The 26,942-nt window shown below is 40.4% G+C and overlaps 1 long non-coding RNA gene across 2 annotated transcripts in view; it reads right to left on the minus strand.

The window, feature by feature from the left end:
- Window positions 1-618: 618 nt before the first annotated feature.
- The window catches only part of LOC140708043 (uncharacterized), a 43,818-nt gene continuing 17,494 nt past the window's right edge, over window positions 619-26,942 (minus strand). For both annotated transcript variants that reach the window (XR_013537405.1, XR_013537403.1), the window contains one exon: window positions 619-26,155. This is a non-coding gene — a long non-coding RNA (uncharacterized LOC140708043). The remainder of the gene's footprint in view (window positions 26,156-26,942) is intronic.

A 26,942-nucleotide genomic window follows, 5' to 3' on the forward strand; every position in this document is an offset into this window, starting at 1 on the left:
TGGCACACAGTGGGATCTAGCGGCTGCATTGTTGGCCTGGCATATGGGAAATCTGAATTCAAATCCCAGTTCAGTCATGAAACTTACCAGGTGACCTTGAGGTCATCTCTTTCTATTTCAACTCAAAAGGTTGTTGTAATAATAAAGGGGGTGGGAGGAGAGAACCATGGATACTATCTTGATCTCACTGGAGCAAATGCAGGATATAAATATTACTAAGAAGTACAAATGAATAAAATAAACACTGGAGGTCAAGAACAATTTAAGGAAGACAAATGTGGGCATAATATGCCATATATGTTTTTGCTATCCATGTCAGCTGTACCATCACCACTCTTGCTGCCAGGTTCATCATCACTCTGTCAGATGTTGGCAATTTGGCAGTAGAAACCCCTGCCCGACAACTGATTTCACCTCAGACCAAGGCACCTATTTTACAGCTAAATTAAAACAATACTCAGCTACATGCTCAGCAGTTCAACTCTGTTGTCATAATGCCAAGGAAAGAGGAGAATAGGAAAAAGCCCCTGGAGAGCTTGATACATTACCACAGGGCTAGAACACTCTGCACGCACATCCATAGACTTAAATTCCACCTTCCAATAAAAACATACACCTTTCATTGGGTGGAAAAGTCTAAGGGAAAGTGAGGGGACACATCAAGGGGCTTGAAGCCCTGGGCCATTTAACTCGGAGAAAGGAGGAAAGTAACAGAAATGTCAAGAAAGGCTAATAGATGACGGATTCAAGGCAGAAATTGCTCCCTTCAAAATCTGCTTTGCCTCTCCTTTGCTCTGCAAAGCAAATTATTTTTTCAGTGATGCCATGGAGGGGAAATACATACTGTTTTCTCTTGTCCGTGGGGAATGATTCACACGCATGCCATCAGCCTGTTACTTGCATTCATACAAATATTAAAGATAATGTTGCACCATATGGGAATACCTGCTGTTCTTTCTAGGGGATAAAAGATTTAATCTGTTTTACCAGTCCTACTGATCACCTCCCCACTCTGTCTTTGAAAAACAAAACCTCTTCAGATTATTGGGGGCTAGGGTTAAAAGTTAATAAGAATCAGGCTATCAGAGCTAATAAATCTATGCGACTGAGTGGATTTCAGCAGATACCTGCCGAGGATATTTTAATAGGTGAAGGAAAAGTCAGGCAGGGTGACTCATGTGATCCAGCAATGCAAGAGAATTAGGTTTTAAGTAGGAAAGGATGTTTCCTAGGAAACTGCATGAACTGCTTGTGGAACATCAAACAAGAGCAATTTCCTCACAACAACCCATGACTAAACTGATCTCCTGCCCCTCCAACAACTTTACCAGCAGGGAAGATATTGGGTGTCTTTTGTATCTCCCCAGTTACTACTTTTGATTTATCTATTATAGGATTCTCATGCCGTTATTACCTTCCAGACATAACTTTCCAGCAGGATGTGTGTGATGTACGGTTGCTGTTACCTAATGGGAAAATATTTCTTGTTCTTTCCACTTCTCTCTTCCTCTCTCTCCCTTTTCTCCTCATATGCCACTGCTTCTGTAACAGAGCCTCACAAACAATTTACATTTCCTTACAGTCATCTGCTATGCTCTTAACTCTGTGGCCATCAGAGCAGAAGCAGAAAACAACTCTGTGGACACATACTTTCCTTAGGGTTCTCCTTATACTGCACTTCTATAGAGGCACTTTTCATCTCAGCAGTATACCTGCCATGCTACGGTTCTGTAACCTCGTGAAAATAAATGCCTTTTGTATCACAGCATTCCCAAATGTGTTTTGGACCAAAACATCAGCAACCTGAAATGGTGCTTTTTAGGCCACTTGGAATATTAACAGGTGCGCAAAGTGAAAACAGGATTTTAAAATTACCTCTACAGAAGCCATAGTATCTCATCAGGGGAGTGCCGTTATTGGTATCTGTTCTTCTTCCCAGTAGCAAGCACAGGTAGATGAGGGTCAGCAGGATTCAAGCTAAAAAGAGGACACTTGGAACCTAGAAGGAACCGACCACATCAGGATTGTTTAGGACATCTAAGTGTAGACCATACTCCCATTATTTGGCCTAGGGACAGAAGAGCACTTGATCATATTTTACTAGCTGGCTGAAAAAATGTGCATGGAATCTGAATTGAATACATGATTCCTTCAAATGATCCAGTGCCCAGGATTGGATGGACAAAGTATTAAAAGAAATCTCAAATCATCTATTCTGGAAAGAAATTGGTCAGCTTTGATTCATTGGACCCTATTGCTGTTATGTACAGTCATGGGGGAGCAGGTTGGGTAGGTGGGGCTCATCAGCCTTGGGAGGCAACTCATCTAGGAGAAGAAAAACTCTGACTTCAAACCCCCACTGAGGTGCCGCCATTGTCATCCATGCCGTGAGGGAGTAGACTGGGTAGGTGGGGCTCATCAGCCTTGGAAGGCAGCCCATCTAGGAGAAGGAAAACTCAGATTCCAAACCTCCACTGCCTTATGGCTATATCCACTGATGGAAAAGGCTTCAGGAGTCAACCTCAAGGCAAAATCCGGAGCCGGAGTCCCGGAAGCAGTTCGTGTTGTTCTGGCAACTCCTGCGATGTCACTGGAACCAGTTGTATTGGCTCTTGCCTTTCCATTGGACTATTTCAGCCACAGGGAGAGGGGGGAATTGCTGCTTGGGTAACAGCGTATCCTCCATATTATTTTACCCAGGCTTTGTGCCCTGGAGATGATACATACGTCGAAACACTAGACACTATTCCGAGTCCTCCATATAGAGCATGTTACCATAGTCTCTTGAGACTGAAGGACGCCTATTTAGCAGTCATGTGGTTTCCAACATATGGTGACCCAATAGGGTTAAAAAAAAAAGGAATGTGAGCTATTCAAAGTGTAATTTATCATTGCCATCCCCCTCCTGAATTCCCATGGCCAGGCAGGGATTTGAACTCAGGTCTTCTGAGTCCTGGTTTGACATTCCATCCACTATACCATGCTGGCTCACCTGTCCCTATATGAAAAGAATTATTTCAAGCTCACTCTTTAGGCATGCTTCCTTCACCAGCACACACTCATTCTCTCAATCTATGGAACTATGACTCCTTTCATTTGTAGTCAGCACATCCAGTGGTCATGCTGATTGCAAGGGTTGGGCGGAGGTTGGCGAATGCTATTTTAAGGTCTGCAGTCATGAACTGCTTGCTTCTTTTGTTTACCTGCATCATTTATATCTCTTTCTAAGGGACAGTGTGTTCAAGAGAGCAGAAAAGAAAAGAAAGATCTGAGCCTGTCTAACAAGCAGAGGAGCTGTACATGTAATGCAGGAGCAGGGACTTTGTGGCCCTTCAGGTGTTAATAGACAGCAGTTTCCATCAGCCCTCAATAGTATAGACAAAGGTGAGAAATAATGGGAACCAGAGTCCCACAATGTCTGGAGAGGCACTTTACCTCCCTTGTCCCTGCTGTGATAAATATTGATATGGATGTCTATAGTCTCAAGTGCTTGACCTGCACTGATGACAGGATGTACCTGGCACCCAGATCTGTGACACTTCCATTAATTCTGGATACAGCTCCGGGAAGTGTGACTGTAGGTCTCAGGTTGGATGGAAATTAGATCCAGAGCTGGATATCACTGGTACACTGATTTCTCACCCATATGTACTGTACATATGGTGCGGGGGTAGAGAGAGAATGCTGCTAAGTCCCAGTGGAATACAGGTGACCTCGCCTTGCTATTTTTTTGGATGCCTGCCAAGTACACATGGAACCACTGAACATAACACCTGCTAATAATAGTCTGATTTACATCAACTTCTCTTTCCCTAAAGGGTTGATTGTTCCCTCCATCCCATTCTGAACAATTTGCAAAAGAAAAAAACAAAAGAAAAAAGGAGCTGTGCATACTGTAATGCTTTCAATTTTAAATTTACCTGTTTATATCTGACCCTTCCCTACCAAATATTCATCTGAGTTATTAGCAAGGAGAATGTTTTCATTGCGAACACATCAATTTGTTCCCTTGCACTGGTGATGACTTGGTCAAGCAATGAGAAGTAACTAAAACCCAACAGCAACCTGTGTCGTCGTTATTTCCTCTTTTTCTAGAGTTTAAGGATGAGTGCCATCACTTTTATAACCAAAATACATCATCCAGGCAAGCAGGGGTGGGGATCAAGATGCTTGGAGCACCCCAGGGTCTTTAAAAGGTTTTTATTTTTTAAGACAAACAATTGTGTAGTGCCAAACAGACAAATTAAAGAGGACTGAGCATCCTCACTGGCCACAGGATGCTAACTGTTTTGAGAGTGAAACAGAAAAGTTAAGAGAGAGAAAGAGGAAGAATGCCATGAAGTATTCGGAAGGAAATCACAGCTGAGTCACTAAAGCACGCCATGCTACAAAATCTGCTTGCATGACCCTACTAGTAAACACTGAATGCATAATAAATCACACACGCAGGGAAAATCACACTTGTTTGAATTTCAACTGATATCTTCTCTTCTCAGTTGTATCAAGCAATGTCCCTTGGAGTAAGAGACAAGTAGAAGCCTTTGAACATGAACAAGCTAGTGGGAATTCCTCCCATGTAAGTAAGGCTGCTGTGTTATTAATTTTGGAAGGAGGGAACATGTGGGAAACACTGAATTTTATCCTTTGCATCTAAAATGGTAAATAACTTATGTAGGTTTGGGGTTATTAAAATGTTATCACATGCAATCACTGGAGAATGAGAGATGGCTAAGCTTTTATGTTCAGTTCTAGAGCTCAGAAATGCTACTTTTCAACTACATTCCCCAGAATTCTCCATGGCAACACTGGCTGGGGCATTCTGGCAGTTGTACTCCAAAAAGGTAATATATCAAAGCTGTGTTTGAGTCAGAAGATACTAATAACAGCAGCTCCGTATTTAGGCTCCCTCCTTTCTTCATCCTTTTCTCACACACACAAGGCATGTGCATATGCTTAGCAAGATCCAGGATTATTCATTCCCTGAAAAATAATAGGACTTCATTGCTTTATTAAAATACAAGAATTCAGTGGGCCTACTCTTAAGTATGACTAAGCCTGGAGCTAATCCTCACTCAGTAGTTGTATGTTAAATGTGTGTTTTAGAGCATAATCTAAACATTGGGCTAGTCACGAAATGAATGCATGGTCATAACTGTGGAATCATGAACACAGCATCTCTCAAGAGACAGAATGCATTTTGGTGGATTTCTGAAATTACTACACCAAACATTTCATGACACTCATGGGTTTAAAAGTGGAAAATATTGTACATGACAGAAAGTGGAAGGACAAATACGAGCAATGTTTTAGAACATAACAGCAGATTCTAGATTTCCCCCCCCTTCCCTTCTCTCAGCCTCCCCATACTAATAGTGTAGCATTATGAAGATGGTTTAACTACATTCACCTTGAAGAGGATTATAACTACAATCCTTTTTGCAGCCAGGAATCTTAACATCCAGGGTCCCCTAGCACATGGAGCATTCAGCTGAACATGGAGGCAACTTCTGTTTAGACCTTCTGGTTTGACATGGGAAAGTCAGGGGATGAAGGAGGTGAAGACATCCCTGTGTCCCCTCCACAGTTAGGATTTTGGATACTGAAAGACAACTTCAAAAATACAAGTGCTTCACACTTTTTGTCCCCAGGGGTCCTCATAACACTCAGTAAGCACAGGTTTCCCAAAAGTCTCGATCTGAAATCCAGGCTGTTCCACTGGTGTGGGATTTGTCTAATTTGGAAGAATTTGGTGATGGCAATAGAGCAGCATACTTAAACATAGCTCAGCAACCATTTTCTTTGTGTGAGTTTTTATTTTTATTTTTGTCATACTATCAGGCCTATCCTCTTAGCCAAAGACATCTTTCGGATTAATGATCTTTTCTTCTGGAAAAGATTGATCATTTTTAGTCAGTATGGAATGAGATGATGAATGTTACAATTGTTATCTCCACTTTTAAGTTGTATAGAGTATGTGCCACTTCATAAATATTTACAATGGTTAAATAATTACCTGAGGCACCTCAACCTGCCTTTCTTCATTATTACCGTGGGGAGCCAGGAAAAAAAACTGTTCCCCTTCAACCATATAGATAGAGTTATTATATTACAAAATATCTTCTGCTTTGTTGTTATTATAGGATTCCATGCTGTTTTCACTTGAAGGAACTAACCACTTGAAAAGAAGCCACAAACTCTTTGGTTTGCTCTCATCAGATCAATACAGAGTCTGGCATGCTTTCTGAAACAAGTCTATCAAAGGAAGCCTGATTGTTTTTGTTTTTTGTTTTTGTTTTTTTGTTTTCAAATCTGCCCATGGTTTCATTTCTGCAACAAAAGGGAAAGGAAGGGGAGGCCTATATCCAGTGGCCCAAAATATGCAGGTTGTCAGCTGCCAAGGGAGAAAAGCATGTGGTTTATTTTTAAAAAATTATAGAGGGCTGACAAAATGCAGGTGCACTTGTTTATGTGCTGGCAAATCATGGTGGGTGTGGAACACTATGAGAAAGCCAACAATCCTTTCTTTCTTTTTTTAACGGTAAAGGAGTAAAAGATAATTATTCTGGGAGATTTTTCTCCAGCCATTTCTCATAGACACTGAACCACTTTTGAAACAAGTCCTTCCTGCTGATGGAGACCAATGCAAAGGTTTCCAAATTTGGGTTTGCCAAATGGTTTGGACTTCCATTTCTGGATCCCCAAGTACTGACCTCCTTTACTAGAATTTATGGAAGTCCAAAATATCTGAAGAACCAATGCTTGAGACTCTAGTGGAAATAGGCCCTGTAGTCAGCAAAAGAAAAACAGTGGACCTCTTTCACAGAAAAGAAGGTGTCTAGAAACTAAGCTTTTGCAAGAACAGTCAGAATGATTCAGCTACCTCTTTGTCTACATTCTAAAACATTCTACCACTAGCTGGGGAACCTTTAGACCTCCAGTATTGTGCTATTCAGGTTCCAGAAGCCCCAGCCAGTATAGTCAATGAACTAACTTTTACAACAGAAATGCCAAAGAAGTATGTCAACCCATTAGAGATGGGCAAAAATCTCAGTTTGGAGGTTCATGTTGGTTCACATAAATGGTACCACAGGTGCTGCATTTTCCTTTCAACCAGCCCCTGGCAGGAGCATGGGTTTGCCTGTCCTGTCTCCTTGTCTGAATGGGTGATCAACTAAGAAGACAGGGTAAGCAAGCCCGTGCTCCTGCGAGAAACTGGTTGAACAGCTGAAAAGGAGGAAGAGAGGAGGGTGTGCCAACTGATGAGTGGGGGATCCAGCCAGGGAGGCAAGGCAAGGGATCACATGGCACATGTGATGCCATGTGTACAAAACTGTACGAACCTCTGTGCAGGTTCATGCCTATATTTACAATCAAGCCTTCCTGCTTACTGTCTTATTCACTCATTGGCAAGGTCTTTTTCTTCTCCATCTCCTCCTTCTGTTCACCTTCTCTATTTCCTGCTAAGACTGCCTAACTATGGGCCAAAACATATGTTCAGAAGAATGCATCTGTGGTGATCCCCCTTTGCGCCCTTTATATCTTTGGGCTCCACAAAGGTGAACACGCCCTTTTCGCTGCCATCAGGTATTCTCTTAATACCAATACAATTCCCACACACTTAGGAGCTACTCAAAGAACTTAGGAATCGGGGTTTTGATCAACCTTTCTTTTATTAAAGAACAAAAATTATCAGGAGAATCAAATATAACTGTTTCAGGTGTTCACTTCTATTAAATCATGTTTGAATCACTGGTATTATTCATATTATGCTTATGCGTTCATTCCTTCTTGTTCAGTATGATGTAAAGTGTTCAATTCTCTTTCCTAACCCCTCTAATCTATTCCTAAACCCTAACACTCTCTCAATAACTTCTTGTCCCTACTTCTCTCTATCCCTGTCTTATTCCAACTCTCTCTAACTGTCTCTTCCAGCTGTCTTAACTGTCATTCTGGCTCCGCCCCTCCTGCTCTATCTTCTGATTGACATGCAGGAATTACGTCATCTTTTGGCTTCCGCTACAGCATCTTTCAGGTTCTTACAATGTTTTCTCTTCAGCAATATGATTTACTTTGGTGTGTGTGACTCCAAAGGGATATGCAAAGGGAGCCATTGTTCACATTCCAGAGTTAACCCCAATGATGCACATTGTGACAATCACCCCATGTCACTCATGCCACTCATAGTCATGATCTAATTTGCATGAGCCTATGAGAGGACTGGAGGGGCGGAGTCAACTGCTATATAAGGCTTGGCAGAGGAAGGCGGAGTCAGAGATACAGATAGAGTTGGAATCAGAGAGAAAGAGAGATAAGGGCTGGTTAGTCAGAGAGAGAGAGGGAGAGGGAACAGATACAGAGTGATAAGACTAGATAAGAAAATAGGTAGAGAAGGTGGTAATGATTTTGCAAGAGAAAATTATGTACTGAGAGAACTGTTAAAGATTTGCTTGTGTACAATGATTATCTGAAGATCATCTGTTCTTATTAAATCTGATTCACTTCAATAAATAAGTTCTGTTTGTATTCTCAAGTGTTCTGACAAACGTCATTTATATTGTGGTTTGAGGTAATCCACTGGTGGCAGCGAGAGGTAAACGTGACATTAGCCTTTGTGAGAGCAAAACATGCAGGTGCCACGAAGGTGAATGCCACACACATTTTTCTCATGTTCATGTGTTCTCGCAATTATACCTTATTTTCCACTTGACAAAACACTCCTCTGCTCTGGTCCTAATGCTCTTCAGATGGTAGGAGTTTCTCCCTCCACCTATTCACAGTTCTCAGAGACTGAAATGGAGGAGGCCTGAATGGACAGGAAAGGGAAGCTGCAATACAGAATGAGAGATCAAGTGGAAAAGAGCAATACTGACAGGCTGGTATGCATCTGACACCTCTGTTGTGAGAGCAGGCTTGTGGTGAAATTTAATAATGGGCCCAAAACCTTCCTTTTATATTTTATCTGTCTCCAGGCCAGTAGAAGATCCTGTGAATCATTGCAGTTTCAGTCATTTTGAACACAGACTAAAATGGTTTTGGGATGCTATTGTTAAAGACATGTCACGTCAAGTAAAAATATCCTGTGTGGAGGCTGTAATATTCTTAGGTAGTACAGAGAAAAAGAACTAGAGGGTGAGGCAAAGGAAGGTACCTCATATTACAGGAATAGAAGAGCTTTGACACAATGAAGAGAGAGATTGGCATTGTGCTCTGTGCAAAAAGCTAAGAACCAAGTGTGAGCTTCATGGAAATAGCTTGACTCCATCTTATTCAAAGTTATTTATGGGCAAACAGAGATATAACTAGCAATTTTGATGGCAAGGAGCATCACCTCCCACCCACTCTGTCCTAATGCTCCTCCTCTTCTTTCTTGGGAGAATGGAGCCACCTTGCAGTATTGGTACTGCTGCAGTCTTCACCATCTTGGGTTTGTATACCACACCTGCACCAGTCTTTATCCTGGTTTGGTAGGACAGAAGATAGACATGGTGCCATGGAGTTCTCTTTTTGTTTTTTGAAAGCATAAATTCTCTCCGTCTCTCTGTGTCTCTCTTAAGAGGTAGTATTTTGCTTCTTGCCTTAAGTAATGGGAGAGTTGGGGCCACTGGCGTCAATGCTCCCCTGAAAGTGAATAGTGCCAAGAGATGTTGTCACTTACTTTCCTGACACCGTCCAGTCAACTCATCTCTAAATTTGAACATCCTAGAGCAAAGTCTGAGTTCCCCATCATAGTTAAGATTTTGTGGCCTAATCCCGGTGGAACTAATGGAGTAAATAATCCAAGAGATCTTGCTCTGTGCAGTGTAACCCTAATTAACTCAATCTATTCTGTGCCTTCTTTCATTTTAGATATAGATGGGCATGGAGAACTGCAATAAGGTGCTATTTTTTGCTAATGGCTTCCCACAGCTATATACTTGTTTTATGTATCTGGCGTGCTTGATCAAGAATTCTTCTTTCTCACCATCTCCTACTTTACAGAGGACTGTTCTCAATTTGAAGAGCTGTCATGTGGTAGAAATCATCCTCTGTCTGACGGACTGCCCAGTCCAATTTAAAGATAAACCGCTGTAGAGAAGAAGAGCATTCTCATCCTTTTGGAAACTGCCCATTAACAATTAATATTATACATTGTCCTTTTGTTGATGCTCAAGTGGTCTTCCTGTTGTTACAACAGAAGATTTTATTTAGGGCCAAATGAGACGTGATGCTCTTTGCACAATTAACAGTTGTGTGAATGGTTGCTTCCTAAGAGATTAAATAGGAGGCATAAAGGGAAACCAAATTGAGACAACAATTGGGAAAAAGTCAAAGCCCTTCTTAAGTCCTCCCAGGACTTGTTATTTATTTTGAAGAGAAAACATTCACACAGTTGCCAAAAGCATGTATGGTGCCATGGCTAGACGTACTCTTTGTAAGTGCAGTGAATAGAACCCATGATGTGTAGTTCCTGATTGTCACATTTCCTCTTAACAAAGTTGAGACTGACTTCTACATTGTTTGGATGGAAATGGATGGTAGTGCTTCCTTCATGATTTATGGTGTACAGTCTTGAACATCTTTCTGCTCATCAGTGTTAATTAATGTTACTTATGTATTCTGTTCTATAAATTTTGTTTCTCTGCTTCATGGACCTCATGTGAAAAACGTGAAGTACGTATTAACATTTTTATTGTACATTGCCTTAAGCACCTCTTTAAGCATGGCTGGCTCTACTATTAGGTAGGGTAACCTAGAAAATAATATGTGTTAACCGATTAGGGCAGCAGGTGGTTCTGGAAAAAGCAAGCTAGCTCTGATGTCATTCTGCACAGAATCCTTGAGACCTGTGGCAATGGGAGGCAATACCTGTCCTTCACTTTTATATGTACAGACACATACACAGAGAGAGAACTTACTGGGACATGGGAGTCTATGGACTCTGTAATCCCAGGATGTATCTTTATTTATACTTCACATTTTCAGTGGGTGAGATCTGTATTCATTTTGAAAAACAAAAAATAGGCTACACTTTAGAAAAAGAATTCGTTCACAGCATTAGAGACTGAATCACTTAAAAAAGCAGTACCTTGAAATCAGCTTTTATTATGTAGACACTATTGTTATTTATGTGTGTTTTAAGGTGTTTTTAACAGTTTTAACTAATTGATATAACATTGTTGCATGTTTAATTGTTTTTGAGTGTCATGATTTCTTGTGGTTTTAGCTGATTTTTAAAACTTGTGAGGAAAATAAATAAATAAAGTCACTCTGTCCAGTTTATAAAAAAAGAAAGAGAGAGTTCAATATTCATTCTAAATTAAAGTCTTGCAATGCTGGAAACTTTAAATTAAAATGTGTGATTGATATTTCTGCCATTCATTTTATCATCCTTACAGTTCATTCCTTTCAGTTCCTTTTTTAATGTGTTCTCTAGCACAGGAAAGTCAGGAGATATGCACATCACTGTTATCTGAAAAATATTTCTAGGTCAAGTGTGAATTTTGAAAGAGAGATCCTTTTCATTAGATTCCATGCTATATTTTGTAGATCAGAAGCATGAAGGCCAGATGGGGTGAGGAGTCAAAGTCCTTGCATGCTTAACAGAGCTGAGTTTCCTTTTGAGGTTTCTCTCTTGGTACTCCTGTTATTCTGTGGATGTATATGGTAGACCTGCCACCGCTGTTCCTGAAAAAGGCCTCTAAAGCATACTGAGGTTATGAAGCTTAAATGTTAAAAAAAAAAAGTACACAACAGAAGTGTTGAAGTGTTGAATCAATATCTGATGGAAAAGCAAGCTCCAAATTGGCACCAGGCTTAGCTTGGCTGAAATATAGGGCATTACTAAAGAACAATTTTCTTTAGAGATGCCTTGGAACTAAACAATAATATTGTCACAATTCACGACTGTGCATTTACAAAATGTCATTGTGGAGCACAGGAGACAGCTTGCTTTGTAAACTTCTGTTATTGATGAGATGACAGAGAAAACCCTCTAAATCCAGTTCTTTTTGTGAAATCAACGTAATCCTATTAAACCATCTTAATCTGAAGGAGTGTGTGCAAAAAGAGAATATTGGACTTTTAGAGAAAAGAACAGTTTTCCCTCATCTTGATCAGAAAAGGAATATGTTTCAAATATATGTTGCTTATGCAATGCCTGCAAGGCCCAAAAATAAAGATATAAACAAAGAGCTTTTCTTATTGAGAATAGTACAACATAGGAACAAGAGGGTAAAACCAAACTGTCATTGTACACACATTGAATAAGGAATTTAAAACTACCAAATGATATCAAGGTCGCTGTGCACATCATAAAATCTCTTAAAGTAACAGTAATAAAATACAGGTTGTAAGCAGAGAGGATGCTGCCCAAGGCTGGCTTAGACTCTTGGTTCATCTGGCCCAGTAATGTATACTCTGACTGACAGCAGCTCTCCAGATTTTCAGGCAGAATTCTTTCCTCACCCTGTGTGAAGATTCTTCATATTCCCTGTGGATCTCCCATCCAAGTACTAACCTTGCTTAATTTCTGTATCTCAAAGGAGATCAAGAGTCTTCTGACTGTTATGGTGGCATCCAAGGGGAACATACACAACACATCACAGTTACACAAGTCTTCTTTAGCCACACAAGTCTTCTTTAGCCATTACATGCTGTCACATGGATACACAAGGCATCATAATTGGCAGACCTGGCAATTCAATTATGTTGATAACTTCTGCAGGGAAAAAAACACAACTTGCTCCTTGTGGCACACCTTTGCACCAAGTCTTTCTGCTCAGTTGATGAACATGAATGTAGCATTTAGGTGAAAATATTCTGTAGGCCTCTGTTAATGCTGTGCTGCCTGCAAAACTAGAGTTAACAGAAATCAGGCACACAGTGTCAGGTGTACCAATCTGAAAGCATGTAACTGCTAATGATCTGTATGGCAGAATTGCATTCAATGCACTCTGTTTTTGTTCTAGTTTATGTGAAGGTCTTAAGCAGCCTCAGTCTTTAAGAATCCATGAAATCAGTAGACGTAAGACGCAAAAGTGTAGTGTAAGACAACTGCCAGTGCCTTCTCCACTGGCTGAGTGAATGGGTAAAACCACTGATTAAAATGTCCTAAGATGCCTTAGAATGACATTATATTGCATACTCAGGAAACTGAGAAACTGGGAAATTCTGCCATGACTTCCTAACTGCTCCCCATTACCACAGCATAAGCCAAATGGAAACACAGGATTGTTGTAGGAAGGACCGACCCAATGGCCAAGAATTCCATCAACCCTCAGTCAAACCTGTGTCAGAAGGTTCAGCATGACATCTAGCAGCTAGGTTCATTGTTTGCTTCAGACTTACATTTGTGGAAATTTTGGTGGATATTCAAGAGGAAGTGCCTCACTAGAAAAGAAGGTGACATATTTGCATGTGCTCATTTAGATGAACATACATTTATTTAAAACTGCTCTACTTTATCTTGAAATACAGTATATTTCATCATAGAATGGAGGACAAATTGGTTGATCTGTGTACCTTCTAAGTTTGCTCTCCAAATGCTTTTGATACTAGACTTAGACTGGGAGATCCTAAACTGGAAGACTGTCATCTGATAGTCCTTTATCTAGAGGACTCCCTTTTATAAAGTAGAACACCTGGTCATCCTAGTTTATGTGCATTATCACATCTGTGCAACATATAGCCTTCATGGTTCCAAGCAACATGTTTGAGTAAGGCTTGGATACACACTGACCCACTCTGAAGCTGCAGAAGCAATCTGTAGACCTCTGATGGAATGATACCATCCATGGCCCATATGAAACAAAGATGCCACACACTACATCAGGTGTTTGGGTCATCTAACCCATTTCTGTCTCTGAGACACAGCTCTCAAAAATCCCTTTTTAAAGGCGTAGAAGCTGAGGATGCTAATATGCTATAACATTTTATTACAGTTTGGCAGGAAGTAACTTTATCAGCAGGCACTGCTTTAAGCAGCTCAACTGCCATAACAGCATCTAGTAGGCATCCTTCAGTCTCTATGGTAATGTGCTCTGTATGGGGGTCTTGGAACGGCGTCTAGTGTGGCTGAGAAGGCCAATTTGAGAGTGGCAATCCCTCTGCCTGCTGTACAAATTGGGAGAGGCCATGATGCACTGCCTGCCTCCAGGCTGAACGGTCAGATGTCAAGGTTTCCCATCTGTCCTAAGATGCCTAAGGCCTTCAGATCCCACTTGCAGATATCGCAGCTGTGGTCTCTCTCTGGGGCGATTTCCCTGCACTAATTCTCTATACAGGAGATCTTTTGGAATCCGACCATCAGCCATTCTCACGACGTTTCCAAGCCAATGTAGATGTCGCTGTTTCAGCAATGTATACATACTAAAAATTCCAGCTTGTTCTAGGACTACTCTATTTGGGATTTTGTCCTGCCAGATGATATCAAAAATGTGTTGGAGACAACGCATATGGAACATGTTCAGCTTCCTCTCCTGCCATGCACAAAGGGTCCAGGACTCACTGCAATACAGGAGTGTGCTCAGGACACAGGCTCTATAGACCTGGATCTTGGTGTATGCTGTCAGCTTCTTATTAAGCCATTCTTTGTGAGTATAGAGAACATGGTAGCTGCTTTGCCAATGCATTTATCCAGCTTGACATCTAGGTAGAGAGTGTCAGAGATTGTTGAGCCAAGGTACACAAAGTCATGAACAACCTCTAATTCTTGCGTGGAGATAGTAATAGAGGGAGGTGAGTCCACACCCTGGCCCATGACTTCAGGCTGATTGTTAGTCCAAAATCTTGGCAGGCCTTGCTAAAATGATTCATGTGTTGTTGGAGGTCTTCAGCAGAGTGGGCAACAATGGCTGCATCATCAGCGAAGAGGAAGTCCCGCATGCATTTCAGTTGGACTTTGGTCTTTGCTCTCAATCTAGAGAGATTGAAGAGCTTTCCATCTGATCTAGTCCAGAGATAGACACCTTCTGTTGCAGTTCCAAAGGCCTGCTTCAGCATGACAGCAAAAAAGATCCCAAACAGGGTCGGCGCGAGGACACAGCCCTGCTTCGGATGTCAAAGGGATCTGATGTTTTGCCATTAACATTTAAGAGTCTCCAATTTGGGGCCATGTATAAATAGTTACCATGCACTTCCACTCTTATGTCTGAGGAAGTGGACTGGTCCATGAAAGCTTACCCTAAAATGTAACATTCAGTCTTTAAGGTGCCACAACTTTTTTATCTTCTTAATTTTTTTATCTTTTATTTTTTCACCTGATATAGTAACATTTAAGAGGTAGGGTAAATAAAAGCTAAAATTATCAGTAGCTTGTGAGTTGAGGTGTGTGTGTACTCCATCTGAAAATGACAGCGCAAGTCACCACCTACCTGCTCATGCCATGAACCATGAGCACAAAAAAATTATAGAATTCCTTAAAACCAATAGCAACAGAAATTCTACTCACTTTCAAGGTAAAACATTGAGAGATGAGCATTTATACTATCTGTGTTATTTATATAAATCTGGTTTTTTACTTAGTGGGTGGTGCAACATCTGATTCACATCTGAGTGGGCTAGCAGAGTATTTTGGATGACATGAAAGAAGCTTATTTTGGAAAATAAGTGGTGTGAAATATGACACTATAAATACCACTATATGAGTCGAGCTCCCCCAATCATCACTTCCTGTGTATAAATATCCTCCTGAATATGCTACATATTTTCAATTGTGATAGCATTAATTACTTTTTGGGAGCAGACCAAGGTAGAAGGGCTGGATGGAGTTCTCCCACCTGCTGAAGAGGAACCGGTGGCATGTCCTTATCCTTGACAAGCAAAAGACGTGACACCAGTACTCACTTTAAATCAGAGCTCTGAAATAATGTGCAGCTAACTACCTTTCTGAATAACTGGGGTGTAATTAAGTTACATTTCTAAAGCAAAAGGATAAGCTGCAATGAAGTTACTTTTTTAGTGCAGTAACCAGCATATTTAATTGCATTGAGAAGTTACTTTTAATGGGGCTTCTAAGACATTTTTAGATGCATTTCGACAGATTCCCCCCCCCCCCAATTTTTTGTCATTCTCTTACAAATGATAAACAGAATGGGAAATGGTGTGTTTTTTACTCTTCTGTATTTTCATATGTTCAAAATACACTATTAGGATTAGCCACTCCTAGGTGGAGAGTGTTTCTTTGTATTTTCCTGGCATGCTTCACATGACATCACAACACCAAAATGCGTTTCTGGATAGGGCAATGATGATGTCAGCCAGTCTGGCAATGATGATGTCAACCAGTCTATCTAGAAGTAATGAATAAGGCAAGTAATTTCAAAAACATCAGACCAAAATAAAATCTCAAGAAATGAAAGCATTCTGGAACCTTAAAGACTAACAACTAAATTCTAACACAAGCTTTTGCAGATCAATCCCATTAGAGTAGTAACAGCCCAAGCTTTGGTTTACAATTGTAGATTTATGTAATTTTTGGCATTTTAAGACAGCAGTACTATCCTATAGCCAGCAGCATATGACAAAGTGAGTGCCCTTTGGGGATCTGAATAGAAAATTTTAGCACCACCTCTGTTTTATCATGGGCCAAGGGTATTTCTCCGGTACATAGGGGAGGGTGAAGCAGTCTGTTTCTAGTCCATTTCACATTTTTTCAATTGTTAATCTGTTCTGTCCAACATTTCCACATACATGCACATTTTCCCCTAATACAACCAGAGATGGAGAAAGTTACCCAGGGGTTACAGTGCCAGGAATCCTGCATGGCTGTCTCTATAACACACATATTTTGCAAATAATTGCCTGTAATATCCAAATACATGCACACAACACCTGTGTACATTTTTCGTAGGCAATATTTGAGCCAATACTGTCTCATAAAATGTGGAGAGTTCACAGTCTGAAGAAACTGTGCTCTGGCCTGAATATTAGCCCAGAATGTTGTGAATTGATCCCTTTCGATAACAATGAAATCCAAGAAATATTCTCTCCTGCCCCTATGTTGGCTCGTCTGAGAATTTATGAAGAAGCTCATTATTTTATCCTATTTCATTTTCTTAATATTTAACAAGAACTTATCATAACTAACCATATAAGAAAAAGTCCTTTAAAATCATTCCTGCTTGAAAAAACATAACCCTCCTCAGTCGTTTCGTTTTAGTCATTTAGTCGTGTCCGACTCTTTGTGACCCCATGGACCAGAGCACGCCAGGCCCTCCTATCTTCCACTGCCTCCCGGAGGTCTGTCAGTTTCATGTTGGTTGCTTCGCAGACACTGTCCAGCCATCTCATCCTCGGTCGTCCCCTTCTCCTCTTGCCGTCACACTTTCCTAACATCAAGGTTTTTTCCAAGGAATCTTCTCTTCTCATGAGATGGCCAAAGTACTGGAGCCTCAGCTTCAGGATCTGTCCTTCCAGTGAGCACTCAGGGTTGATTTCCTTTAGAATTGATAGGTTTGTTCTCCTTGCAGTCCAGGGGATTCTCAAGAGCCTCCTCCAGCACCACAATTCAAAGGCATCAATTCTTCGGCGGTCTGCTTTCTTTATGGTCCAGCTCTCACTTCCATACATCACGACAGGGAAAACCATAGTTTTGACAATTCGGACTTTTGTTGGCAAGGTGATGTCTCTGCTTTTTAAGATGCTGTCAAGATTTGTCATCGCTTTCCTCCCAAGAAGCAGGCGTCTTTTAATTTCATGGCTGCTGTCTCTATCTGCAGTGATCATGGAGCCCAGGAAGATAAAATCTGACACTGCCTCCATATCTTCCCCTTCTATTTCCCAGGAGGTGATGGGACCAGTGGCCATGATCTTAGTTTTTTTGATGTTGAGTTTCAGACCGTTTTTTGCACTCTCCTCTTTCACCCTCATTAAGAGGTTCGTTAATTCCTCCTCACTTTCTGCCATCAGAGTGGTATCATCTGCATATCGGAGGTTGTTGATGTTTCTTCCGGCAATCTTAATTCCGGCTTGGGATTCCTTCAGTCCAGCCTTCCGCATGATATATTCTGCATATAAGTTAAATAAGCAGGGAGACAATATACAGCCTTGTCATACTCCTTTCCCAATTTTGAACCAATCAGTTCCTCCTCAGTGGGAGATTCAAAAAAGCCACATTAGGAGCAAAAAGATCTGGACCAATTTGAACTGGCCTTTGCATCATGTGGTCAGTAAAAAACAAATACTTTGAATTCACTCATTTTATAAGCAGACCAAGTCCTATAGTATTTGACCATGGAGTCCCAGCTTAAGAAAGCCTTTCACTAAGCTGAATTGTCTAAGATACTAACTTGAGGCAAGGGAGCCTCAGGCTGGGACAGTATAGAAGGAACATATCTGAAAATATTTGGATTTGCATTTTGGAGGTGGTAGTTCTTTCAGGTTAACACCTTTCCTGGTGGCACTATATAGTGGCAGCTAGGATTTTAGGTATTAAAAGATGTTAATAGTTGCCTGAATAGTGCCTGTAACTGAGTGAGGAGTGTGTGACCCAGCTAGTGTGAATATTAGCAGAAAGGTCAGAGCTTTCTCAGGTCAAAACTTTGCAACATCACTGTGCAAAGTTTTGGCCTCTGGCCTTAGATTTTGGTCCTGAAACCTCAAGGATGTTGTTGGCCTGCCAACCTTGGCCTAGCAGATGCTTGGAGCCAGATATTTTGTTAACAGTTTTGGACTGATGAGGTAAATAGTAAAAATGAGAGAAGTGTGAATTTCAAAAGATAACTGGATTTTGATTTGCACATTAGTTCAAAACGTCAAAACAGAATTGTTTGTATTCAAATGTAACCTAGGAATATCTCTCCCATCTCTATATCAAATAACAGCTGATAAATAAAGCAAACAAAAAACCCCACAGTTTATTATAATGGCCAAATATAAAAGAACACACCAGCAGAAGATAAAACAGATCAGCCTGGCAAGCCAAAAGATTTGTCTAAAATGCTTTTAACTCTTGTCAAAAGACCACCAGAACAGGGGCAGAATGTATGCTATGGCACCTCCCATTTAAACTAGTAAAATTATAATCTTAAAGCTAAATGCATTTGGATATCTTATGTCTTTCTCCCAGGATGTAGGGGCAGCAAAAGTCAAACATCAGATGAAAATTTGTGCAGAAGGCACATTTCCTTGCAAATATTTGTTATATTCAGCTGGAATTCTCCAGAACATGACTGAGTGGTCATTTTGGGTGCCTCTAGCCCTTTTGCTCACCTACTATTCACATTGATTTGCAGAGTTCAGTTATATAAACTAAGTCCATGTTCCCCCTATAGTTTCCCGTTAGCCATGACATGGGTGAGCTGAGTGCTTGGAACATATCCTTGAAAAATTTTGCATTACTTCTTACTTTGCTTGGGCATCAGGATGTGATTATTATGGTTACTGCAACCAGGAAAGAATTTCAGTATGTTGTTCATTATTAACACATTAGCATTGGTGTTACCATCACATTATTGAAAAATTCAGAAAAATATCCAGAGAATAATATTCAAGCAATGCCCTTATCTGCAACAGTAAAATTCCAAATGAAATATTAGTAACAATAATAGTACAGTATTTGCCTATTACTCCCAGTGAAATTTGTGGGACCGTGGTCAAACATAATTTCAGCATGGATGGCAGAAATTCTACTCTTATTTACACACAAGCAGTTGCACATCACCCAGATACAATCAGCAGCAATTCTTGTAGCAAATATCTAGAAACCAAGCACTGAGAGCAGTGGTGCACAGAACTGGGCATGTTTAATCCAGAGAAGGAAGACTATAGGAAATAATATAGGAGTCACCTTCAAATATTTGAAGGACTGTCACAGGAAAGATGGGAGGATTTGTTTTGGAGCAAGCTCCAAAAGGTGCAATTTCAGCTAATGGGTTCGAATTAGTAGAGAGGAGATTTTAAACTTTATGGAGATCATACTTATAATAAGAACTGTTCAACAATGCAGTCAGTGAACTTCGTCAGAAGATGGTAGATTTTCCTTCAATTCAGTCTTATAAGCAAAGACTACTGGGATGACCATTTGTCAGGGATGCTTTAGCTGAAGATTTCCTGCAGGTTAGACTCAATGACTTATGGGGTCCCTTCTGTGATATTTTTCCATCTGTTGTCCTAAAATCATTACAGTTTATTTGCATTTCCTGAGAAACCTAATCATTTCACAACTCCTGAAATGGGCAACATGGTGAAGAGCACTCATGTATTTATTATTGTTTATTTGTTTATTTAAAATATTTGCACCTCACCTATCTCCCCAAGAGTACTCAACACAGCTTACAATATTAAAAACAAACAACATAAAAATTGGGAAGGTACAGGAAAAAACAAACAAATAAACAAAAAGCAGCAGCTTAATTCTTAGGCAGCCAGTCACTGAGAAAAAGTCTTCCTGAAGAGAAAAGTCTTTGTTTGCCTAAAAAAAAGTAAGCAAAGAGGGGTTCAGCCTGGCCTCCTGTGGGAGGGAATTCTACACCTTGGGAGCAGCAACAGAGAAGGCCCTCTCCCGTGCCACAACCAAACACAATTGTGAGGGTGCTGGGACTGAGAGAAAGGCCTCCCCTGGTGATCTTAACACCTAGGCAGGCTCATAAAGAGAAAGATGGTCTTCCAAATAGCTTGGAACCAAGCCACTTAGGGCCTTGATCTTGCCTCAGAAATATGGGCAATTTCAGTGCATCACAAGTAAAAAATGGACATGAAACCTGTGTACATTTACAAAGAATTGGATTTTTTTAGTGCATGACTAAAATGTGCAGTTTCCCTACAAAATAAGACCTAAATAATAAATGAGGTGTGTCCTAGGGCATATTCTGGTTGGGATGTGCTTCTCTCCCCACCTTTTTCTCCTTCTAGCTCTCCCTTCAGCATGCCTCTCTCACACAGAGAGCAAGAGATACACACAGAGAGAGGCTTGCACATGTGTGCTCACATTCCTCTGGCCTGAGGAGCCCGGGAAAATGCTTGGCTTCCCTTTTCCCATTGCAGCTGCCTGATGATCCAGTCCTCCCCTTCTATCTACTTCCCAGAGACCAGCAAAAGCATTTTTAAAGCGACATAAAAAGCCAAGCTTTTTAGAAACATCCTTGCCAGGATACCTTCCCTCCCTCCTTCCTTCCTGAAGCCTCTCCCATCACCCCTAGCTGGTTACCCCAAGAAACAATTTGTAGCGACAGGGGTGTACATATGCAGAAATGAATAAAATAAATCAAGTTTCACACACATACTATTTTAAACAACCCTCTAGCAGAACAGTATTTCATCTCATGTTCTACCTATAAAGCACACTTCCCTGGCAAAGTAATCTGGTCTTGTATTTGTATAATGGATGTGAGAAATGCTCACACCTTGTTACTTATCTGCAGTAACCAGACAATCACGAATACAAGCAGCACTCTTTTATTAAAAGCACTTTTGCAAAAGCAGGTGTCCTAGCTGGGTAGGCACACCCATCAATACAGGTAGCATGCTATTTATCCCCTACTCCCAGCCGCATTGTCCCTCCCTTGTTTCCCCATTGGTCAGGTACTTCAAGGTGTACAGCCTATCCCATGCGCCTAAACCAATCACAGGAAGTCCCACCTTTGTTTTCATCTCCCACTCCCCTCTTTACCTAGACCCCAGATTCTTATTTATTTCTGTCCTTATTTGGTGTATGTTCCCTTTTCCTAACCTCCCTGCGGTCATTCTAACTGACCCATTAAGTTCCTTCATTCTTACCTAGGCCTACTCCCTCAATCTTCTTGTCAGTACAATAGGGTACCTCCCTTATTTGTACTTTCATCCTTTAATTTCTCATGACTTCTTTAAATTCCTTTTGTTGGCTAAATAATTAATAAAAAAAATGTCCTTACAGAGACTTGCAAAAGCAGCACTGATTCATCTGTTTCTCTCATGGGCATTCTTTTAAATGTTGATTCATGTGAACATAAATGCTTTTCAAAAAACAGTTCTTTTACCAGTGTAATCACAACCTAAGAGGAAACTGACAGATTTTTGCATCCCAAATCCTGGACAATATACATGAGAAGGAAATTTACCGTGAGTACTGCTATTATTCCATATTTGTTGTTGTTTTTTCATCAAGTACTCTGCCAGTGTTACTTAATAATCTTTTATAATAATATAATTAACAAAAGGTATATAATTGCAATCAAGCTACCTCCTTAGGAATTTCACACCTAATTGCAGCAATTTAGATGATTAACAAATCACAATTAGCAATTGGTTTTAATATAATGTACATGCATATAGTTATGCTCAGTTTTCCATTGCAGTAAGCAATGTGTTTCCATGGCTGATGCAAAGATAATTGGTAGTGTCCAAAGAAAAAAAAGGGGAGCTGGTTTGTGAAAATAATTCTGGTAAGGGCTTTTTTTAAATTGCAGACAATGTTATCAACATCTCAGTATACAAGTTATTTCAGTGAGCATTCAAAGAGGAATAATCATAAGCCCACGACAAATTATGTGTAACATCTGAATGCGGGACATCTTTACTCAAGCATGTCTCTCTCCCTTTCTCTGCATTTTCACTCAGTCTCTCAGGAAAAGATGTATTTTACAAACTAGTTTTTTTTTCCTCTTGTAAAGGATGGCTCACACAATGAAACTGACCTATGGAAATAGATCCATGGTGTACATTTGAAGGGAATGCATGCAACACTGTCATAGCTTTGGTGTGCTTTCTTCCATCTCAGAATCCAGCCTACATAAACTCTAGCCACTCATAATTCACATATAACATTATCTAACCCATTTCCAGAAGTATTCATACCCAGGGCTGGATTTCCAATATCTATGAGATTTTTGACTGTTTCAGCTGTTTGTGGTATATTAACATTTGTTATTCTTCTAGGGCCAGCTTGACCATTAGACTAGATGGCTATCTCAGATTTCGACTACCATAAAAGGATCCTATATTGTTTTATATTGATATTACATTTTTCTTCAATTCAAAATAGTGAGAGATGCTTGAAGGTTTTCTAACTCTCCCTCTAAAATAAAATGGTCAGCTAAAAGGTGTTATGTGCCTTAATGGGAAGGGGCTGGTTTTCTACTCTGTGTGAGGGAGCAAAATGTTTTCCTCCCTGAACATTTTGTAGGATTGCCCAAGACATGTTGATGTTTGAGGTACAAGGTGAAGTACTCCTCCTAATTCAGAAGTTGACAAAAGTGATACCTCAATCTTGTTTCACGCTGACAATGGGACAACTTTTTTCACGATACCTGAAGACAGCAAAGTACCTGAGAGGTGCAGGGACATTGCATAACAACCATGTTTTCTCCTCTAACATCTCATCACTCCTGTGCATCAAATACCATTTCACTTTGCCCAGTGATAGGACTGGCCCAGCTGCTTTGGGATAAGAACATTTTAAAAAAAAGTCCTGCTGGATCAGATTGATTGGTTGTTTAATTTATAATGTTTTAAATGTGCCCATAACAAACTATAGTTCAAAAATGAACCTCAATTAAATCACAACAGAAAAAGAAAAAAGTGAAAAACACTAAGAAAAATGTATTTGCTTGCTGGTGAAAGACAACAGAAAGATAATGGACCTAGATGAACCAGCGTGTAAATCAGAGAGGGAGCAAAATGAATAATGAAGTCTCTGTGCTTCAGACTTTTAGCCTTCCCTGTAAAAGAGTGTCACAGAATTGAAGCAAATGACTGAATAAGGTGGCAGCATATGAGGTCTATGTGCAAATTTAGACATGTGTCTCATCACTTCCCCAGAGCCGATGGATCAAAAAAGAAACAACATGTGCAAAACAGTATGGCATGGAGGTCTGATTTATAGGGGGAAAAGACTCAGATAACTTTCGGAATGGACTCTGATGAATGCTGCAGAGAAAGATCAGTAATCATATATAAATAAATATTTTTTTATTTTTCATGCTCAGCCATTTTCTTGTCTTCTCAAAGATAATGTGACAGCATTTTAAAATGGTGGGCTATTACCTTTAATTATAACAACTGTGACACAACTTCACAATATGATTATAGGTTGGAAAAGTGTCTGTCATCCGGGAGATTCTGAGAATCACTGTAAAACAACAACAACAACAACAACAACAACAACAAATGTAATTATTTCAAGTTCTCATGGTTAGTTACATATGGTTATGGTCTTGATTAAAGCCCTAGGACCATAGCTGTTAGGCCTGTCTTTAATATATACAAACTAACTTCTTAGTTACCACATCTGCAATTACTGCTGTTCAGGAATTATCAAAGGCCAATGCAGTAATTATCATTTATTTTAAGATGAGTATAAACTGACACTGAATCATGAACACCAACAAATGTTGTCATTAGATATTTTTGAACATATGCTGGGTTTTGTACATTTTGTGCCAAAACAAACAAATCCAAATTCTGCCCTGAGCCACAAAGTCACAAACTAGATTATCCCATTTTGCATAGCTTAGCCTGCTTCCAAGATTTCCATTTCCAAAGAATGAGGATTTCCCACCCACTCCTGAAGCTTGCTGTCAAATTCCACCCCAAATCAGCAGTTCCATTATAGCACAATTGTTTTTTGTAACAGCTGGTAGGCTGTTTGAGAGCCACCACTCTCCATTAGATATTCACATCTGTATTCATCTAGGAATTTGCTTTCATGCTTTCACACTATAGTGAACAGCGCTCTGTAGACTCACAAGCTCTTTCCCTGTGTACTTTTCTATTTTAACTATTCTGCATGAGAACCTGCTGCTCTTCAGCCTGAAGACAATCTAACAGGTCCCAGTGCCCCGAGTGAAAGATCGGTGCCTAAACATTCACCGTTGTGCCACCTATAGACAATGACAAATGCCGGAATTCCAGCTGACAAGAATCTGGCTTTACATGGTAAAGCATCTAACAAATGCAACTTGTGAACACAGGGTAGCAAGACATTTCCATAAAAGGATTGATTTTTGAGAGATAATGAACATTTGGTGTTGAGACAAATCTAAATAAAGAAAACAAAGAGTTGAGGGAGCCAGGAAGACAAACATTCACCTTTCTAGTTGTCTATGGACTAGCACCAAGATCATTAAATGTAGGCAACTGAAGTTTGATATGTATACTAAGGGAATTCTGGTTTTTCAGGACTATTTTGTTCTTTGTCTCTTTTTTTATTGCATTATTGGATTGCAGCCAATTAACAACCAACCTATATGTGTAGTAACATCAGCAGCCACCAGGTGTCAGGCATTCCCTAATAAAATCCAAAAATGTTTTTGGCAAGGGTCTGAGATCTTTTTTTCTACAGGAGCTGCTCTGCCCTCTTGTTCTTAGGTGCTGTCAAGTTGGAACCAATTTATAGTAACCCGAATAGAGTTTTCAATATAAGTAAGATTTTTTATGGAGTGGTTTTACCAATTCCGCTTGCCCATTGATGTTCCATGCCTGAGCCAAGATTCGAATCCAGGTTTCCTGGGTAGAAAGGCTGAGGTCTCATGTCTTCATGAAGAGCCAAGGTCTTTGCTGACAGTGTTAAGTTTACTTGAAATGAGTTGCATAGAGGCAGCAATGATGACAGCTGCACTTGTTAGTTAAAGCATTACTAAAACAGATTATAAGCAACAAAAGGCAAACTATCTAATTTAAAAAACTTTCCCAGTCAGTCTGTCACTAAGGAAAAGCCTGCCTGAAGAGAAAGATCTTCACCTGCTTGTGGAAGGACAGAAATGATGGAGCCAGCCTGGTTTCCCATAAGAAGGAGTTCCAGAGCATGGGATCATTAAAGGCCCTCTCCCACATCCCAAACCAAGCATACCTATGAGGACGGAGGGACAGAATCTTAACAGGCTCACAGAGGGAGAGACTGGGATTGGAGGAAGGATGAACTAGGACATAGAGTAAACAAGTAATGCAAAAATAAAGATAATGCCCCTTCTGTTGTGTTTTGTTTTGGTTTTTAAAAGGAAAAGGGATCAACTTGATCCTTCCTCTTCTACTAATTGTTTAAGAAGGGGTGACTAGGATGGCAGTAGGGAAAAAAACCAGAGCAGCCTAGTGGGAGAAGAAGCAAGAGAGTGAGGTAAACAGGATGGCTGCACCATTTCAAATACCATTTTGCCCTGGGCTCACACTCAACCTGGCAGTATCACTGCTAGGAAAGGAATTATGTTGATATGGAAGTTCTGATGTCTCCTCATGGTGGCTTTGATCTGCTTTGCTGTCCAAAACACTACAAGAAAAAAAAATGCAGAAGGAAGCACATCAGTAGACAGAACTCACTGTGGCAATCATTATTTGCTTGCTTCCTTGTTTGTTTGCTTCACTTATATGCCACCCACACTACCCAAAGGTCTCTGGGAGGCCTACAACAATTTGAATTAAATAAAAAGATAAAACAATTAAATACAATTAAAAATACAATGCTCTAAGAATTGCCATCAGGACCCATAGCTGATATTATTTCAGTTAAAAAACCTGGAACAGGAAGGTTTTGACCTGGAGACGAAATGTCATCAACATCGGTGCCAGAAGAATCTCCCTCGGGATGGTATTCCATAGTCTAGGGGCAGCTGCCAAAAAGGCCCTTTGTCTACAAGCCATCCCTCTCACCTCCTTGAGGGACGGCTTTTTTAGGAGGGCCCCCTGGCTAGAACTTAATTGCTGGGTAGGTTCATATGGAAGGAGGCAGCCCTTCAGGTATCCAGGGCCCAAGCCATTTAGGGCTTTATACATCAAAACAAGCACTTTGAATTGGGCCCCGGCAGCAACTGATAGCCAATGTAATTTGACCAGCATCAGCCTGACGTCTTCCCTAGCGGCCCCACCACTCACTAGTCACAATAGTGGCTGTCTTACTTCTCCCTCTCCAAAAGAACAAAAGATGGAGGGGACAGATCAGACTCTTTGCAGACGCAGATGCTTTTACAGAAAACCCCTGTCTTACATGAGGAGATACAGTTCTTATGGAACCCAAGGAACAGGCTTCTTCTGGGCTCTACCAAACCCAAACATCAGAA

The sequence above is a fragment of the Pogona vitticeps genome, chromosome 6 (assembly GCF_051106095.1).
Source record: "Pogona vitticeps strain Pit_001003342236 chromosome 6, PviZW2.1, whole genome shotgun sequence".
NCBI lineage: Eukaryota > Metazoa > Chordata > Lepidosauria > Squamata > Agamidae > Pogona > Pogona vitticeps.